General features: G+C 35.4%; 2 long non-coding RNA genes and 3 pseudogenes across 2 annotated transcripts; 3 read left to right on the forward strand and 2 right to left on the reverse strand.

Annotated features, from left to right (window-relative positions):
* LOC110271226 lies at positions 2138 to 6729 on the forward strand. The gene is made up of 3 exons (XR_002361708.1): positions 2138 to 2499; positions 2776 to 3102; positions 6400 to 6729. It is a non-coding gene; the product is annotated as an uncharacterized LOC110271226 (long non-coding RNA).
* Positions 5170 to 5798, forward strand: LOC107637043. Its single transcript, XR_002361709.1, has 2 exons — positions 5170 to 5410; positions 5533 to 5798. It is a non-coding gene; the product is annotated as an uncharacterized LOC107637043 (long non-coding RNA).
* Positions 6855 to 10059, reverse strand: LOC107639820 (annotated as a pseudogene).
* Positions 11443 to 14161, reverse strand: LOC107639821 (annotated as a pseudogene).
* On the forward strand, positions 14901 to 16845 carry LOC107637044 (annotated as a pseudogene).

Raw genomic sequence — 17484 nt, forward strand, 5'->3', positions numbered from 1 at the left:
TTAATAAAATTTTATATTTAAAAACAAAAGTTAATAAATATTATATAAAATATATATTAAAATAAATTATTTTAAAATAAAAAATATTATATAATATAAAAAATATTAATTAAAATATAAAAATATAATATTTTAATATTAATTTGATTTAAATGATATATTTTAATCATACATCATGTTTTTTGAGTTGGGTCAAGTCAACCCGAAACACAATTTGAACTCAAATAAAAAATTAATATCGGATAAAATGAACAAATTTCAATTTGACAAAATATGTTGGAGGTTCGAATAGGATTTTGAGGCAGATAGGATCTTGAACACTTTAGTTTTGATATTCTCAATTTTTTTTTGTGCAATTTTTTAAATTATTCATTATTTTATTATTTTATTTTTAACAATAATGAGTTGTCACGGTAAATTTTAGAAAGTTAAATTTAATAGTATTTGTAGAGTTTTCTAGAGTATTTGAGAATGCTCTAAATGGTTCTGGAACGTTATATAATGTCCTAGAAGGTTGCGAAATACTCTAGAAGGTTCTAGAAGACTCTAGAAGGTCATAGAATATTCTAGAAGAGCGTGGATGGATATAGAAGTATGAAGAGTAGTATGGAATAATCTAGAAGTATTTAGAAAATAGTGGTAGGATAGATATTTGTAAAGAAGGTTCTAGATGATTAATCTATACCGTTGATTAGATTAATTCTAACCATCCATTGAGGAGGTAGATGGCTATCACTAGGAGGTGAGAGTTAGTGTGAGTTATGTGTGAATCATTTGTAACCAACAATTGAGTATTTTCCTTCCTTCTTGGTTGAGAAATTCTTCCCCTTGTCTCCCCCATCTTTAGTAGAACTAGACTTGGAGGAAGACTTGAGTTTAGAGTCTCTCCTGACTCCTATGATACTCAGTGAGTGATTCGGCCACCACGATGGCCTCATCGACATCCTTAACATTCCTTCTTTGTAGTTCTTGCTTTGCCCAAGATTATAGTCCATCAATGAAGAAGAACAATGCATCCTCTGATGCTAAGTTGGGGATTTGAAGCGTGAGAGTAGTGAACTCCTTTACGTAGTCGCTAATTGTACTCTTGTGCTTCAACTCTCTCAACTTGTTCCTTGCTTTGTAAACCACATTCTCAAGGAAGAATTGTCTTTTCAACTCCTTTTTGAAATCTTCTCATGTGGCTATGTTGCAAGTACCATTTTCCATATCTACGCACTTTCTCCTCCACCAAAAAGTAGCATTATCAGAATGGTAGAGAGCTGCAGTGCGTACCTTTATTGCTTCTTCGACCAAATTGTCACGGCCTTGGACACACTCTAATGCTACCGTGCCGGCACTCGAACTTACTCAACCTCTTGAACTAAGACCAAGTCAACCTAACCCTCAATACTTAGCAAGAAAGCTAAGAACACAAGAGAACACAAGAGAAAGGAAGCTTTGGTGGAAAAAATACTTTATTACTCAAGTGTGGTTACAAATGGTTCACACACACACAAACTCTAATTCTCACCCCCCTATTTATAGCCATCCACCTCCTCAATGGATGGTTAGGATTTAATCTAATCAACGGTCCAGATTAATCATCCAAAACATTCTTTACAAATATCTATTCTACCACAACTTTCTAAATGTTTTTAAATTATTCCATATCATTCTTTGTACTTCTATATACATCTACACTCTTCTAGAATACTCTATGATATTTAAGAGTCTTCTAGAACTTTCTAAGGTATTTCGGGACCTTCTAGGACATTCTAGAATGTTTCGAAACCATTTAGAGTATTCTCAAATACTCCTAAAAGCTATATAAATACTGTTAAATTTAACCTTCTAAAATTTACTGACAATAGGCCTTTTCTAAGAAGCTATGAATATGATTAATAATTAATATATTTAATTTGATAGTAAACTAATGGTGACTTGGCACAACTTCTATTGGTTGGTGAACAGTACATTTTTATTTGAACATGTGTGGTATATAGATAAGTGGGTGAAGAGAATGTTATCCCAATGGATTATGTTTGTTCTGATCACATAATAAAACCGTACATGAGATGAAATAATTATTATTAGAGATAAAAAAAAAAGGAAATTAGGGAATTAATAGGCATATGTACGTTGTTCTAATTCTCTATTAGGAATATATATATGAGAGCTTGATGACTTGCACCCAAACGTTAACTCAACTAAATTCTAACTACTTTTACAGTTGAACCGCCGGAGTCGCCGTCTCTGTATATTGGTCCCGGTGCCGAGACTTCGGCGTCGCAACAGGTTGAGGTGGAGGAGGAGATCGAGGAGCCAGAGGAGGTTGAGCCGTCGCCAGCTGCTGTTCCTTTCTCCCGCCTCTTCGCTTGCGCCGGTCGTTTTGACTGGTTCCTTACTTCCTTATGATCTGCTGCAGCTCACGGCACCGCTCTCGTCGTTTACTTGCATTTCTTTGCCAAAATCATCCAGGTTCCTCGGCAAGATGCCCAGTTTCACACGTTCAAGGAGGTTCGGTTTCGTTCTCTTCTTAAGCCCTTACCCTAGATTTTGTTGTGCGTAGCTGTCTGGATTTTCATTTCTGGTAATTTGATTTTGCTTTAGTTGTGAAATGTATTTGCTGCTTGTGAATTGTGATGTTGGATGAGGTAATTGAGCAATGAATTTTTTTTCACGAATACTGAATTGATTACATTCATTTGAACACTTCTTCCTGTAAGGGAGCATCAAAACCGCAATTCAGGCTGGGTCAGCATTGGCATTCACCTCTGCATTTATTGATTTCAGAGGTCAGAGAATAAAACATGATTCTCATAAGGAGTATGCTGCCTACAACTCTGCATTGATGAAAACTATTAAGGGTGCAACAACTGGTTTAATTTCTGGCACCATCTGGGTACTGTTGTTGCCACCTGGAATCATGTTCCTCGTGTTGAGAGAAACGTTGCTCTTCCATGCCTCATAAGAACTTTCAAGATGATGGGCAACTATGCATTGACCTTTGTTGCCATAGGAGGAGTCTACATTGGTGTTAAGCAGTTGGTGCAGAACGCTAGGATGAAGAGGGATCTTGTCAACGGTGATGTAGGTGTGCAACTGTTCTGGGTTACAAAGGTAGCCTTTTGCTCCAAACTATTTTATCTCTGTTAGGCCATAATTTGCATATGTTAAATCTATATCTTGAAATCTCACTTATGGAAATAAATTTTATGAAAATAAATTTTTTATTTTTAATTTGAAGAAAACACCGCGTGGTAACCGTTGAACTAGAAATTTCGCTAATTTACGCTTTTGGGTTTGGTCATTGGTGGGTCGGCCACGAGCTTTGTGTGTGCGTTCAGGTTTCATAAAATTCATGCTTGCTCTAACATCTTTCCAACACACTAACTCACCTTCATCTTTCCAACACACTAACTCACCTTCTGGGTTTGGTCATTGGTGGGTCGGCCACGAGCTTTGTGTGTGCGTTCAGGTTTCCTATAAAATTCATGCTTGCTCTAACATCTTTCCAACACACTAACTCACCTTCGTCTTTCCAACACACTAACTCACCTTCTAACATCGCCACTGTTAATGAAAATGATGATTTTAGCTTTCTTCTTCTTCCTCATGGTTTTATCATCAACGTCATCACCCCTTCCTCCACCACCACCGTCACTAAGTGATGGCTTGTCCCTCGAGCTCATCCCACCCCATTCTCCAAAATCTCCATTTTATCATTCTAACCTTGTAAATCCCTTAGTTTCCCCATATAAACAAGGCGTGGTAGTAAAGATTGGTATTGGTACCATCGACATCGAGGATGATGTGGCTTACAAATCTTATCTGTTAGTATTCGACACTGGATCCGACTTAATATGGATTCAGTGTGAGGAATGCAAGATTCAAGATGAAAACCATAGGTGCTATCCTCAGAAAGAAGAACCGTTTCCGGATAGCAAGTCAAGAACCTACCAACCTCTGCCTTCAAGTTACCCCCTCTGCAAATACGGTCGCTCCGACGAAAAAGGCCGCTGCATATACACGGTGAAGTACAAAACTGGATCCATCAACAGCACAGGCGTGCTTTCCAGTGAGACCTTCAGATTCCTCTCTACTTCGTCACCAAGTGGTACGGAGAAGGTGAGAGAGATTGTCTTCGGGTGCGGTTATAAGAACTATGACGATGACCGTAATGATGGTGATGCTTATCAGATAGCAGGGATTTTTGGCATGAGCCCTGGTCCCCTTTCTTTTCTAAGCCAATATAAAGGAAAGAAATTTTCATACTGCATGGTTCCACGCCATGTGAAAAACCCTCCTCCAACCTACCTGAGGTTTGCCTCAGAAGTGAAGCCGTTAACAAGGTTCCAGACGGTGGATCTTCTTATGACTAAGGCAACTAAAAGTTTATTTATTCTGCAACTGGAAGATCTTGGAGTAAACGGCAAGAGGCTTCGGATTGATCGGAGGAGGCTTGGAAATCAGCAGTTAGTTGTTGACTCTGGCTCCACTAATTCACTTATGCTGAACGGTGCCCATGAAAAACTTGTGAGTAAATTAGATAGCATTCTAATTACCGCAACTGGGGACTTTAAAAAGGATGTCGTAACCTTTGAAGACCAAATTTGTTATAAGAGGATGAGGAAGCCACAAGGATTTACTGCCAACATACCAAGTGTCAATTACTACTTCAAAGGAGGTGCTCATCTCGATTTACCTCCTCAAAATGTTTTTGTACAGAAACTAAAACGGAACACAGAATGGTTCTGTTTCAACATTTTCCCAGACCAGCAAATGAATCTCTTGGGTGCCTACCAACAAGCTGACTTTAAGTTCATTTTTGATATCAAGAAAAATAAGCTGCAGTTTGGTCCAGAGAATTGTGCTCAAAACAGTTAACTAAATCAAATAAGCTGACTTTATGTATATGCTCCAGCTTTACCACTAATTGATAAATAAATCCAATCTTATATATATATATATGTGACAGCATTATTGCATTGCATTATTTATACCGTAGATTTTGTTGTGCGTAGCTATCTGGATTTTCATTTCTGGTAATTTGATTTTGCTTTAGTTGTGAAATGTATTTACTGCTTGTGAATTGTGATGTTGGATGAGGTAATTGAGCAATGAATTTTTTTTCACCAATACTGAATTGATTACACTCATTGAAAACTATTAAGGGTGCAACAACTGGTTTAATTTCTGGCACCATCTGGGTACTGTTGTTGCCACCTGGAATCATGTTCCTTGTGTTGAGAGAAACCTTGCTCTTCCAGGCCTCATAAGAACTTTCAAGATGATGGGCAACTATGCATTGACCTTTGTTGCCATAGGAGGAGTCTACATTGGTGTTAAGCAGTTGGTGCAGAACGCTAGGATGAAGAGGGATCTTGTCAATGGTGCTGTAGGTGTGCAACTGTTCTGGGTTACAAAGGTAGCCTTTTGCTCCAAACTATTTTATCTCTGTTAGACCATAATTTGCATATGTTAAATCTATATCTTGAAATCTCACTTATGGAACGGGTCCGCTGATTTGTCGATGAAAATGGTGAACAGAACTCAATGATGCTTTGATGGCTTTCCCCTGTAATCTAATTAGATGTGATAGTGAAGTATAATATAAGGAAATCCAGTTCCTTTGTATGTGAATGTTGTGTGTGCGTGCCCCCACCAACAAAATCCTCCTCCTCCTCCTTTTCAAGTTGCTTGTGTGTATTCGTGAGTTTTCATATTTGTTTCTTTATGATTTGTGTTTGGGTCCGATGTGTTTTTATTCATATCCTTAATGTCAATTCTGAAATCACAGAAGCTTAAAGTGACATTTGTGCCGATAAACATAGGGGTGTTAGCTTTAACACTGATTTGATACATAGTGATCTTATAGCGTATATAAACATTGTATTTTTTTTCCGCTGATATTTAGTTGTATTCCCTTATTTTCATTATTTTTCCGTGAACCAAACTAAATTCTTTCTATCATTCTATGCCTACATAACTTATGATTGTGAACTTGTGTTTTAGGATTATGTCAATAATTAACTTCAGAAACAAGATGTAACTCCATAAATAACTACCTAACAAGACTATTTAATGCTTTCTATTTAATATATGTTAAGCTTGTTGCATGTGCTATATATCTTTCCATGTGTATCATCTTTTAGAACCATGATGTGGGGCATTATTGCCAGAGAGACTTCTTTCCTTACCCTTTTGAATTGGCATGATGAATTTGGTAACTGACTCGTTTATTGTTCTCCTGAATAACTCTCTAGTTTATTCAGTGTGTAGTTAATACACCACTTTCCCATGATTATTGCTTTCTGTTTTCTGATATAACATGCTATAAAAATAATAGTATTTAATGTCATTTCATCCACTTATGTCTTTTGATTCACTACACTCATTAAAAATCTATCTATGCAGAGGACTTGACCTCATGATACTGTCACACAAACAAGAAGGAATCAGTGGAGAATGGATCCTTACAAGCTCCCACCCAAATGGCCTGTGGCTTGAACAATTTTGAGAGGTGCTGACAAGCCTTAGGAAAGTGCTGCATGTCAGTTATTTATTTGTTTTTCTAATTAACTGTTGAATTTTATTCATTATTGGTCCTTGGCCCCAGGCACAATTTGATGCTGGAGGCTGCCTCTTGTGCCAATAGAAAATAAATAGTAGGATGGGCTTGTATGTAATAATGTTGTATCTTTGTGCATTGATTGCTTGAGTTTTGAAAGAAGTTTCTTACTCTGATCCATTTCTGTGTTACAAATTGTTAAAAATTGAGTTGTGATCATATATTCATTTTTGTACTCCTAATGTGACTCTCAGACTCTGTAGTTGTTGGAGTAATTTTTTTTCTTCACATAAGTAATGATTTAAAACTCATTCCATATAAGATGAGATTGAAGAGAAGAGTGCAACAACTCATCTTAACTTAGACTTGTTAGGTAGTTAGTTATGGAGTTACATCTTGTTTCTGAAGTTAATTATTGACATAATCATAACACAAGTTCACAATCATAAGTAATCAATCATCATTTTCACTCTCAAACTTAGAGATTTCTTATTGTTTTTCTTGTCACTTTCCCACCCTTTCATATTTCTTTTTTGTTCCATTATGTTCTTCAATAGCAGGCATGCACACACAGATTAAAACAAGTTGCATTATTTATTGAAACATTTTAAACATACAAGATCAAGAAAAACCTATTGCTAGATTGCTAGGGATACAAAGATTACTAAAAATTCTCCAACATAGGAACAATATAAAATAAACATTTGTCACTTGCCAATCCCAAACACAATGAAATCAATTTGGATATTGTCACATTGCCCTCTCTCTCATATATACACGAATGTGAGCACGTCATTTCACATGCAACCAGCAATACATGATTCAAGAAATACAATTTGTTGAAAGAAAGAGCTCATCAATCATTCTGATGCTATGTCCTCTCCATATGATAGAATAAAGATAATAGTGCAAGTGATCTGCCACTGCAACTATGCTAAAGATAATGATTGTCATCCACAAAAAGAAAAATACAACTTCAAATTTTAGCATGAAGTGTAAACACTGCACTTAGAATATAGTCTAGCCCCACCTGTCAAGTTTTTCCTGTAATGCAGGATCGATCTCCTCATCTATATCTCCATCATCAAACTCTCTAGGAACAAAAGTGCTGTCTTCTGTATTAGACTGTGAGGCCTCGGAAACTCCATTAGCTCCATCAGTTTGGGGTCTGATATTATGACCATTTATCTCCTATTAGAAGTAAAAAGCAATAAACACTTGGAACATATATAGTAAATAACTGAACTTGTTTTTTCAAATTTAACTTGAAGACAAATTTGATATTAGATATTATGACTACCTTATTGTTCAGTTCAGAAGCTTCCTTTAAAGAAGAGCTCGTCTGTTGCTCTTTTCTTCTTCCGTTTTTCTTTTTATTCTTAGAATTTTTCATCTCCTTTGGATCTGTAACAAGATTTCTCACTAACAGTTAGGCATCTGCATCCCCAAGCAGATGAAACAGGAAAATAAAATAAAATGCTACAGCCTACAGAAGACCACTACTCAAGACTCGAGAGTTTCCGGACATTGTCAAACACAAAAGCTTAAATATAAATCCCACTGAATGAAATGATTGTATAACTAGGAAATTTAGATGAGAAACAGATATTGTTTTAGTTAGTTGGAGCGTAATTTCAAACCTTCATTGATAAATTTTTAGACAAGCCAGTTTTGTGGAATAAGATTAGACATTTCAATTCTCTTTAAAGTAAAGCACGTGGCCCTTATAGAGGACTTTCCCTCTAAATATGGTGAGTGGCTGACATATTAAAGGCTTTACTTTAACAACCAAAAAAGGATCTCTTTGTCCTCACAGTCCTACCTTTTGGTATATTTCTTCTCTTCATTTCAACAAGATCATTGGACCACCTACACTGTCTATACTTGATGCAGACAAACATTAACGAAAGAACTGAGTACTACTAATTTCGAGTTTCAATGTTGTCAAGATGGACATGAATCAACTTGTAAGCTCATCTTACAGGCGTAGAAGAGGTAGTTTCATGTGGTCAACAAATTACATCAAATGGAAATTGCTCAACTAGGACAAAGTTGTACCATTTCATCGGTCTAACCACAACAAAACGCATTAAGTAAAACTCATGTAAAGGGGATCGAAAAATGCTCAGTTACCTGCATCATTTCCATTAATAAAAGACAAAAGGTCATCGACTGAACGATCATCCACATTCTCTTCTTCAACTTCAACATTCTGAAACATGTGCCCGACCAAATCTTGTTAAACATCAACATTTTACAATTCAAGAATCAGGACATTAAAAAAGGTACAAGTAATTAAATAATACTTTACAAATTGGACAGTGTGCTTGCACTGTAATGTGATGAAAAAAATAAGAAACAATATTTACACCTTTAGCCTCTCATGCTCCTTCAGCTCTTTCCTTTTCTTAGCATACAAGCGGTTCAAAAGCCTGATCCTCGGATCAGCAGTTGTGTTTTTATAGGGCTCCAATTTCTTTTCCTGGATCAAATAGAATGTCTAAAAACAGCAAAACTGACATCGAAAAAAGAATTGAAACATGGTTATTGCAAGCACCAGATACCTCTGTAAGATCATCTGGCAAATTAAATATGCCGTGTATTTCCTCAGGGGATTTTCCTTCAATTATTCGAGCAAGTGTACGGCTTATAAGATCAACCAATGTTTTCAACTGAAGGCTGTCTGCAGCAGATGTCAACTCACATAACTGCTTCGTGTCCATCCGCATGAATTTCTCATCATAAGATTTCCGCTCCTATACAAAAACTAAGCCATCCGTCAAATAAAACCTTTCCATTTAAAGTGCATCTTATATTTGATTATAAGTTTATAACAACATTAAAAAGTGAAGAAACATAAAGAACCTTGTTTGAGCGACCTGGTAATTGATGAAATCGGCAATAATCCCGTTGAGGAAGACATATTGCACAGTTCTTTGAAGATCCCGTGCCTTTTTTATTACTTCTTGACAAAAAAAGGGCAAAACATTGCAATTTCCTGTTCCACTTGTTGTATTGCACCATCTGGTGTCTGAAGCCAGATATACGGCTGCATAATCTGAAGCAAGAAGTTAAACACTGGATTTTAAATCTCTCAATATCTCAGGATAAAAAATTGTAAGAGAAAAAAAATAATAAAATCATAATCACAGAACCAGAAGAGGATCTTAAACTAGAAATTACTTATATCATACAAGCAGATACGCACCTCGGGTTTACTAACTGCCATGTCAATTCCTGACATTTTAAACTAGTGTCAAAAGCGGAAACTACTGATATTTGAAGTTTATTCACGGAATCACGGTTTGACCAATATATGCAGAGGTGGAAATTCAAATTCAAATTTCAATTCCAGACAACCAGATAATACATCCACTAATCAAACGAGGTTTGGGATCAGGATTAAGCTTCTCTAGCAGCAGCATCAAATGCATATGGTCCATGAAAGCATTGGCAGTGATACACAATTCCCTATATCACAATATTTTCAACAAGCAAGGATAACAGACATAAACCTTGCCAAAGTGTAGAATGGTGAATAATTCAGCAGCACCTCCTAAATTCAGAGAGACCCTGCATAAATAGGATAAGTCAAAATGTGTAATGAATAACAATACATAAATGAAGAGTATGCAAATACATAAAGCATCAACTAAGACATGCCCTATCCTACTATTACAAAACTAAGTACAACAATTGATTGATGCCTATTTCCACCCGAAATTTTTTAATTAACATTTCCAAACAATAAAACTTCAAAAAGAAAATACTTCAAACAAGAGAAAACTATCAACACATGTAACTTACTTTTTTTTTTTTCAAAATGGCAAAAACGTTTATAGTTACATTACTGCTGCTCACATCTTATTAGGCATGCTTCCATTTGAACTTGGTATTATCCAAATATCACATTAAGTTAACACACATAAAAAATAGAAAAGACAAAAAAAGACAGAGTGGTTTTTACAAATTTCCTGATTCCATATATAAAAAGAAAATAAAAACAGAATAGAACAATTTAAAAGCTACTTGTTAGCTAATTACACACAAGAATTCTGAATTCCCATGATACTAAAGAGCTTCACCATCGGCCAACTTCACAAAACAGTAATGGCAGAGTTTAAAAGGAGCTAAATTTTCATTATTTATATCAGCTACATGATTTTGATTAGCATCAAATTTGTTTAACATCATCATTTCCAACACAACAAACACAATAGCAACATGAATAAGAAGTTGAAGAAAGGGGTTGTTATATGCCAGCACAATAAACGGAACCAAAAGGGGAAAAAAGCAGCAGGATTCTTTACCACGAGCTTAGATTGAAGAAACAGCAATGGTATTGAAATGCTAAACACCAATGGTACTTAAAATTGTAAACAATTTGCTCCAATCAATTCAATCAATGCGCTGTATTGGGGGCAAATAAGTAGAGAGAGAGAGAGAGAGATTTGCAGAAAGTAGAGAGGGCTTTGAAATGGAGGGAATTGGCGGTTGTCGGCGATGAAGAAAAAAAAGACAGAGAACGAAAGAGAGAGAAAGAATGGTGGAGGAGAGAGAAACAAAATATTTTGATATTTGCATTTCCTTCTTCGGCAAAACAAATTTTTTTTCCATAGGCTAATTAGATCCATCTATTTTGTTTTATCCCTAAATAATATTAATTAATTATGGTTATGATTACGAATTTACGACTGAAATTGTTGGGAGAAAAAATTCCCATTCTGGAAAATTGAAATAGATGGGGCATTCATTTGAAGTACAAGAAATTTCTTAAGAAAATTGGGTCTTAAACACAATTTGTGCCATGCTACAATTCCATATCTGCAAGAGAAACATTATTTCAGAATCCATACTGCACTAAAGGTTAGATCTGCGATATATATGCATTTTTGGAAATTCCATGTGCATTGAAAATTATTCAATCCATCCAATGTTACAATTCATAGGGATAATTCCGGCAATTTCATGAGGATAACTGCAGATAGCAGCATCATAGGTTGTACAGATTCTATCAGAGAAAAATGGATAACCAGGATTTGTGAAGCAGAAGAACCAAAGTCAAAGATTGCTAGGTTCTTTTATACAAATAACTTGATAAAGGGAACTTGAGGCTCCTTGCAACCTGCTTAAACAACAATGAAAATATTATTCTTCATTTGTTTTCCAAATGTCATATAAATAAACCAAGAATTCTGTGGGAGTGTTACGTGGGAACTGAGGTTACCTTCAAAGCCAAGTCTTCTGATACAGTTGACCGATACCGAACTGAGCCTTCAATTGGACAGCTTCTTCCTTTAAACATAAATTTAGCATTGCAGAGACTGGATAGCTGCAACAGAACATCAGACATCAGTTCGCCGCTTTGTTTGTCCTCAACCGACGAATCTTCTGCGACCGATACAATACACTGAAAGATGGCTAACAACCTCTCCAGTGGGAAACTTCCAGGTCCTTTCATTAGTAACTCCTCTTCTAAACTTTCCTTTCTTTCAGGCAGCTTCTCAGAGGGTCCACACACAAAAAAGAACAATAGACTAGAAAGTTAAACATCCACTGCTTGAAAAAAGAGAGAGAACAAAAGCAGAATCATACTATGGCTAGAGAACTAATTTTTGTAAATTACACATCAACCAACAAATCAACATGCTTACTTCCTCTTTCGCTTTCGATTATCAGAACCTCCTTTGGAATCAAAAAGTGAAGCATCAAGAGTAGCTGGATTTCGGGAAGCAAGAAATGCTGAAATAAGAAGATACTTTGCACTCGTAGACATGTGAAAGTCTAGCTTGGCAATTTCTTCACGTCGCTCCAGTTTCTTTTGATTCACCTTCAGATTTGCCTCTTTGGAGTTCTCAACTTCAGCTGAACGATGAGATGAAACCTTAAATATCTCATTTAGAGAGGACGTGATGTGAGGATTGATATGACTAAATAACTTTCTCTTCATGTCTTTGTCTTTGTCTCCATTAGGAAAGACTCTTTTATCGCGTAAAGGTTCACAATATTTTTCATATAGTGGTTTGAAGGCAGTGGACAATTCATCAACCTGCCTAGTAACCCTAAAGAAAGACCTTAAAGCCACACTGCATGAAAAATAAACAAAAATTCACTATGAGATTATGTAAATCTGAGAAAGGAAAGTAATAGTAATAAGATGTCTTACTCCAAGAATGAAGAATACAGGGAAGAAAGTATACAGGGATAGGCACCACATAACCCATGTTAGAAGAGTAAAAGGTATCTGGAGAAGTATTGCTGATAAATATTAGACCCACCTCAGGAATCTTCAGCAGATCATAGAAATTAAACAGAAAGGGTAATAAAGTAGAGCTCTTATCCCACTCTCTAACAAGCTGAAAATTGTCAAATACCAAGTAGATCATGTTTCCAATCCCCCGTTGTGCCATTGTCTTGCCTGATATCAACTTCTCCGACTTCTCCTTCAGATTGTTTATGGCATCGGTCAATGCTTCCGTAAAAAAATTAATAAAATCCGATGGTCTCTCACAGCGCTTTGCATTTGAATAGCCATTGGCAGAACTTTTTCTATGGAGATGCAACTGATTTAGTATAGATTCAAACAAGATAACCTGATTATAACACGTCGTGCAGCTAGAATAAACAAGAGGCCTGTTGAGATGCCGGAATAATCGAAAAATGATACTGGTTTTTCCAGTGGAAACACCACCATACACAAACAAAGGAAGCATTGGAGTGTTCAATGGCCCCAAAAGACTTACAATCTCGAGAATCTGGCTACTTCTACCGGGGAAATTAGAAAACAATTCATCTAGGCTAATAGGGTCTCCTCCAACTAAAAGGTCATTGATTGTTAGAGGTTCAAGGCTATTTACTTTTGCAGAAGATGCATTATTAGAAGTCGACGCAGAAGATGAAGCTAAGGACCTTGTAGTTCTTCTGGGAATTTGTGCAGCTTCCTCTGAATTCATGTTTCCTCTGATAAAATCAACAATGGAATCATCAATTTGGAATCAAAATTTTGAAAAAACTAATTGTAACGGATTCCACGCACTCTTAGGATTGGTAGTCAATAAACAATAATCCATTGTGCTGGAGTTCACATACACACAACCTGAAAGAACTTAACACTAACTCTAATGGATATATTAATCAGATTTATGAAAGCATCATCATTATCATACAGTAAAATTGAACTTGAGTGATATCAAAGCTTCAGTTCAATAAATGGCTTTCAAAATTCACAAACTACAACGCAAAATTGATTAATTTTCGTTGGTTTGAAAGTAAAAAGATGTCATAGAATATTCTAAAGACAAATATGAACATACTGAAATTGATAACAAACCAAATCCAATTAGATTAAGAAAGTGAGGAAAAACCCTGAATTAAACCTAAAAGAAGAGAAAAGGACTGTGGAGTGAAGGTCTTTACCGAGAAAACAGAGAACAGAGATGCGAGCAGATCCAATTGGGTGCGCGTGGCAAGCACGACTCAGTGAAGGCGCTTGGACGTGTCGCTTTTTCCACGCAGTTGTTTGGTGCAATGTGACAGTGAAGAATGAAGAGTGAAGAGAGCAAAATCAAATGGCAAATACAATATTACAATACAACACACTGCGGGGAAAGGAATGGAAATGGCGCCAAAATCAAACAACGTTGTCCCGGGAAGAGCCACTTTTCTCTCCATTTTTTTGGGCTTATGATTGTCTATTTGGGCCTGCGTCAGAATTCAATATGGTCCAGTTGATTTGGGTCTTCTAGTCCATGACCAAAAAATTGTAGATATTGTTTTTTCTTTTAAAAAATAAATTGTACCAGTGCAACATCCGATTGAATATTCCTTTTTCTAGGAAAAAAAATAACAATAACAATAGTTACTCAATATCTAATTGAATCTATTTACAAACTTTATAAGTTAAAGTTCCTAATCGAGAATTTAATTAAACTATAGATACCTAAAATTAATTATTTATGTTGAATTCGATGAAAAATTTGAGTGATACAAATTAAATTATATAAGCAATTGCTTAATGGAAATTAGAAAGTAAATTATCCTCTTTTATATATAATTATATAATAAATTTATCATACATTTTTATCGCATAAAATCATCGCACTTCTAATCAATTCCATTTGATAGTTAAGGTTGATACAAAGATAAGTTTTGAAATATGCATTAAATATAAAAAAGTTATTACAAGCTTTAAATGAACACATAAGTAACTGTTAACTGCTTATCAACTTATACGATTTGTAAATAACAACAGAGGCCTCAAATTATAGAAAGGGAATCAGAGACAAAATTATTTTGCTTTCAAATAAATTTCCTTGTTTTAGAAGAGTACCATTATGAGGTGCAATGCATGTGTCAATCTCACTTCTTTGAGGAAGTAATTGATTTTTCCTCTAAGATTTCAGTAGGACTTTGATTATAAAATTGTTCCAAAACTAAGCTAATTAAACAACACACTGTTTCTCGCTAACTTTGTTGCCTTTTTTTATTGTTAATCAAGTTTTATTCCCTCAAAATATAAACATTTTCCGGTTTTAATCATTTTTTTTTTTGTAAGGATTTAGTTACTTGCATATGATGTTGTGAATATTTTACTCAAAAATATTGAGCTTTCAAAAACATTGCTTTGAATATGGTGAATAAATAGACCAATTTTCATTCTGAAGATGAACTTCCATAGTTGTCTGTGTTATAGGTCCGACCGGTCGTAGAAACTGGACATGAAAATGTTTTACTTGTGAGATTGTTGTTAGAGACCAGAATACCTTCCATCAGGAAGTCTTCAGTGAGTACAATGTCTTATCTCTGATCTTTAGCATTTATCCGTGGAATTTGCATCTGCTTTTGACTGATGCCTACTTTTTTTGCAAGGTTGCAGAGGGGCTCACGGTTGAGGGTATATTGGAAAATTGGTCCAAGTTGAAGCCTGTTATCATGGAAGAGTGGAGTGAGAATAGAGAAACTTTGATAGATCTTTTTGGAAAGGTTAGAGATGAATGGTTGGAGCAGGATTTCGCTACTTGGATCGGTGCAAATAGGTAACCAAATTAAACCTTCTGAGCTGTGATTAGTTTAGCATATTTATATCACATGAAGGAGATCTACTACTACTAATTCGTGATGTTTGTCTATAGATTCTATCCTGGTGTTTCTGATGCATTAAAATTTGCAAGCTCGAGAGTGTACATAGTCACCACGAAACAGGTCAGCATCCAACCTTCTTTTTGACCCTAGCTAGGGGATGATAATCCCGTCAACAGATACTTTTGTCTCAGTATTAATGAAAAATACTCCATTCCATAATATTTTTACTTTCAAAAGTCAATGTATCTTGATATAAATTGCAAGTAATATATACAATTTTTAATGTACCGAATTTTCAAGGTGATAATTATTTTGGAATGAAAGAGTAAGAGAGAAAGGAAGATAATGTTGTCCTAATACGACTTATGCACCTTTTGCAATTTTACATCATGTCCCCTGTTCATTTTGTATCTTTATCATTTCTTTTGTAATTTTAGAGCCGTTTTGCCGATGCTTTACTCCGAGAGCTTGCTGGGGTGACAATTCCACCTGAAAGAATATATGGTCTAGGAACTGGGTTAGTGTAGTATATATTCGTCTAAAATAATGTCCAGTGATGCTTTAACATTTTTTTCTTTTCTTTTCTCTTGCTTTATTTTTTGAAAGGAAATTCACTTTCCTTGCACCATCTTTGGTTTTACCGGTAGGCCTAAGGTGAAAGTGCTGAAGCAGCTTCAAAAGAGACCAGAGCACCAAGGACTCACACTTCAGTAAGATATTGTGCTACTAGAACTAATTATACATCATTCTGGTTATTGTTATTTCTACTGGAACTCTATTATTGCTTACATGAAATTAACTCTTTTAACCAGCTTTGTTGAGGATCGGCTTGCTACCTTAAAAAATGTCATCAAAGAACCTGAGTTAGATCAATGGAATCTGTATTTAGGTAGCTTCCTTTTGTATTTCTTAACCAGTTTATAATTGGAATGGATTCTCTCAAGGGAAAATATTACATGACATCGTGAGTGTGCCTGATAAGTGTAATTGTTTTTTGGGATCAGGGAACTGGGGTTACAACACTCAGAAAGAGAGAGAAGAAGCTGCGGCTATCCCCAGAATTCAAGTTCTTGAGCTGTCGGACTTCAGTAAGAAGTTGAAATGATTGTTTGTTGCCTTCATTGAATTTTCACTTTTTCAGGCGTCAGCATTGAACTGAACATTTTGTTACCATCTCATTTATAAAGAAAGTCAGTTTGTTGTGACCACAATCTTTTTATTTAAAATGGCTGCTGTAACTGTATCCTCTAATGTTATATAGAGAAATGTTTTTTCAGTACATAGTAATATAGTATATATACACACACAATAAATTAACAGTTGATTATTGAAACTCAAAACTGGTTTTCATTATGTAAGTGTTATGTTCAATAAGAAAAGATAGATCTACACTCTTGGATGAAGGCAATGTGTTGAGTTTACACATATATAACTGAGTTTGCTTTTACTTGGGTGGCTAAATATATTAAGTTATCACAATGTGGAAATAAATAGAGGAAATATGTGCCTCAAATGAAGCTGCAAGATCAATGTGGAAGATTCCAAAAAATACGACGCCACTCATAGTCATATGTGAATGACTATTTCGAAAGCAAATATTATTTGTGGTAATACTACGCTGAGAAAAGGTACTGAAATATTTGGATTTTTATTTTTAATATGGAGGGAGGTATGGGGTGATACAGCATTATGGAGAATAGGGGCGCTTTTTTTGTATGTGGTGTTAGGAGGCTGAAATCGGATCGAGAGATTTAGAGTAAGGAATTTGGACGGTCCGTTTTCATTTTTTAAAAAAAACAAAAAAAAAAAAACTAGAAACGGAGGGTCCGTTTTCATTTAAAGGAAAAATA

This window comes from Arachis ipaensis, chromosome B04 (genome assembly GCF_000816755.2).
Source record: "Arachis ipaensis cultivar K30076 chromosome B04, Araip1.1, whole genome shotgun sequence".
Classification (NCBI taxonomy): Eukaryota; Viridiplantae; Streptophyta; class Magnoliopsida; order Fabales; family Fabaceae; genus Arachis; species Arachis ipaensis.